The sequence below is a fragment of the Theobroma umbraticum genome, unplaced genomic scaffold, assembly GCF_002168275.2.
Source record: "Theobroma umbraticum cultivar Fairchild unplaced genomic scaffold, ASM216827v3 scaffold_55.0, whole genome shotgun sequence".
Taxonomy (NCBI): Eukaryota; Viridiplantae; Streptophyta; class Magnoliopsida; order Malvales; family Malvaceae; genus Theobroma; species Theobroma umbraticum.
Window position 1 is genome coordinate 1,875,471 of NW_018397270.1, and position 3,278 is coordinate 1,878,748.

The following is a 3,278-nucleotide window of genomic DNA, read 5'->3' on the forward strand; positions in this document are numbered from 1 at the left end:
AATATAGTTAGACACCAATGAATAGAAATGTTTTGTTATCATAAAAAACACATGGAGTTAACATTTTTTCTCTTTTATTATTTATGATGACAAAACATTCCTAGATTAAGAGTGAAATGTGTATGTTCAATATGAATGCTTCAAATATTTATGCATAATGAGGATTGCTCCCCTTTAGTTAATGTATTTGGTTTTTTTTTTAAGATTTGCAATAAAATATTTATAATATCCATAATAACTAAACAAGATATACAAGATCAACAATAACTAAGCAAGATGTATTCAATATCCACAATAGCTAGCACATAATATTCAACAAAACCATAATTAAGCATCAAACGCATAAATTAAACATAAAGACATATCAAACTCTATTTAACTTAGTCTTCTTTCTCTCCTTTTTTGTCATCATTAAAAAAAATATTTAAAACTCCACCTTAATGAGTGCATCTAGATTTTTCATTAATCTTTAAATCAAACTTTAATGAATGAGAATCACAAGCACTCATACACCTAAGTCATTTACGTTTATAGATATTGTTCAATAACCTCAAGAGTCAATCTTGTGTATATATAAGAATAAATGTATGTGAGTTAAATCATTTCAAGAACTTGTCAAGGATCACTCAAATAATGTTCAAGAAACTTTGATCATTTTGTTATAATTAAAACTATAATAATGTTAAAGCTAACATTGATGGCCAACCTTCATATGTTTTTATTTACTTATGCAATTATGGGTGGCTAAATTTTGTTTTCTAGGATTGTAATTGAACTCATATGTAATTTAAATTTTTAATCTTTTTCTTGCTAATTTTCAATGGAATAAAATTGTTTATTCTTTTAATTGCTTGATCACCAATTAAATTAGTCTGAGAACTTAAACAAACTTGAGAAAGAGAGTTTAGTATAGACTAAGATTGGAATAGCATATGATCATATTTATTTGATTGAATGAATAAATTGATTTGTGTATAGGATAGAAATATACCTATGTGTCATATGTAGGTCGATTAGAACCTGAACTTAATGAGTCTATTTTAATTTTAATTCACATAGGAATATAGTGTTTTCGTTAAAGTAAATATTTAATAAAAAACTTGAGAGAGCATTGTAAATAATTGAGAACTCTAAGTTAGCAATTCAACCTATTGGAATAAGTTGAGAGAGGTAAGATTTAGATGAAGTAGGAGGGATATTGTAATCCTAGGCTTTTCCAATTTGGTCTTTATTCAGTTATTTTTTTGCTTTGATTATTAACGTTAATTAGTTTAGTTTTATTTGACTAGTTTTTAATTTAATTAGTTATTAAATTTTTTATTATATGAAGAAAACTAAATTATTTTAATTTTAATACTTAATAAATTTTTAAAGTTATTTTCTAAGAGATCGATACTTTGCTTATTAATATATTATCTTATAGATTAGAGCAAACCTTACTGCCTATTATACCGAGAAAAATAGTGATGCCAGAGTATCGAAAATAACTGGGGAAAACCTCTATCAAGTAGATGATAATCAATTCTCAAAATAAGAAAAAGATATTGCATTGCTTAAAAACCCAAAATCAAGGTATGTAATTGAAGCAAAACTCAATGTCTATGTGGCTTCATGAATTACAAACAAGGGATTTAGCCAAACCCCTCAAAAAAGAAAGAAAATAATAAAGTGACTCTTCGTCAATCAAGTGGCATGGCATAGCGACATAGCGGACACAAGTGACTATTCTTTAGCCATCGAACAATGCAGCTTTCATGGAAAACATGCCCACAGGGGATGCGCTTAGCTCCCTTTTCCTTAGCAAAATTTCCAAGGCAAATCACACATTCATCGCAACCCAAACGATAAACGTTCTCCAAGGTTTCACTGGCGGACTTACCAAAGCCAACTTCCACATCCTTTGTGTCTTCAGCTATCTGTCTCCTCCTCTATCTCTATCTCAACATCATCATCACATCCCGTCAATGGTCCAAACATCACAACAATCAGGAACTTGCTTCGATCATCATTGGATTCATCTCTCAGTAAGGATTCAGTAAAGTTCAAGATGAGGCATCTACAGCTTGTCTGGATCAATTCTGGGACTGGCTGCCCAGACGGGATGTAACTAGACGGCTTGATGAAACAGTTTTGCCTCCAATATTTGTAACAACCTTGCAGGGGAATCGGGTTGCTCCCGATCGATCAAGGCATGGCAACAACGAAATCGTTCCTGCAAATTAGGGTCAACAACTTCAAGTTCGTAGTCTTCTGGGATTTGATAACCCTCAAGTCCACCTTCCCTTGTTTGGTAAAAGTACCTAAAACTAGAATCAACCATGGCAAATGCAAGCTTTTTCTATTATTTGTTTCTTTCAATTCGTTTCGTAAAAAGAGTGGGAAATGATCAAAAGGACCTTTAGCTCTCTCTATATAGAGATATCATAATCCAAACCAAGCAAGGACTAGTTAATCCAATTACTTTTTGGATTTTTTCTTTCTTTCTTTTTCCCCTTTTGGTTACTTCAAAATTTAACATAATCTTAAAATTATAAGATGAGTAAACAGATGTCCATTGGACTTCATGGGCCTTAAGAATAAGAAAATGGAACTTAGGCCCGATCCAAAGAATTAAGCATTTTAATTATAAATGCTTGTTATAAATATAAAGTTGAGAGTATATCTTTGTAAATCATTAATTCACAATTCATCTGTTGCCATATATTTCAATTCATTATAACATAGATTAAATTAATCTTTCTTTTTTAAAATCTTCCAATTAATATATTAGCTTATACTTTTTACTTAAATAATCATTAAGACAATTAAGTTAGGAAGAAATATTAAGTCGAACTTGAAAAATAAAACTTTAACCGTGAATTTCTCTCACATGATTCGAATTTAGAGCATGAAGTTTATATAGTTAGAATCCTTGTCTCATAAGCTTTGAATACATAAGTTATTCCCATTATTTAGACACGTGGTTAATGAAAATTAAGGATTTATTTTTGTGTTTTTTTTATAATTTTTGGAAATTAAAAAATAAGCTTTTTTTTTGTAATTTTCTTATGTAAAAATCATATGATTTTGGTGTTTAAAATTTACTCTCTGACTTTAGAACATGTGCAAGAGTAATTTTGAAGGTAGTTTGAGCATCCTAGTAATGCAAACTATTCTGTAGATATGTGTAAGTAATTAATTAATTTAAAATTAGTGAATTAATTTTATTGTAAATCATTGGACACACTATATCAATTTATATGCTTAAAGATGATTGTGGATCTTAAAAGTGAAACTAA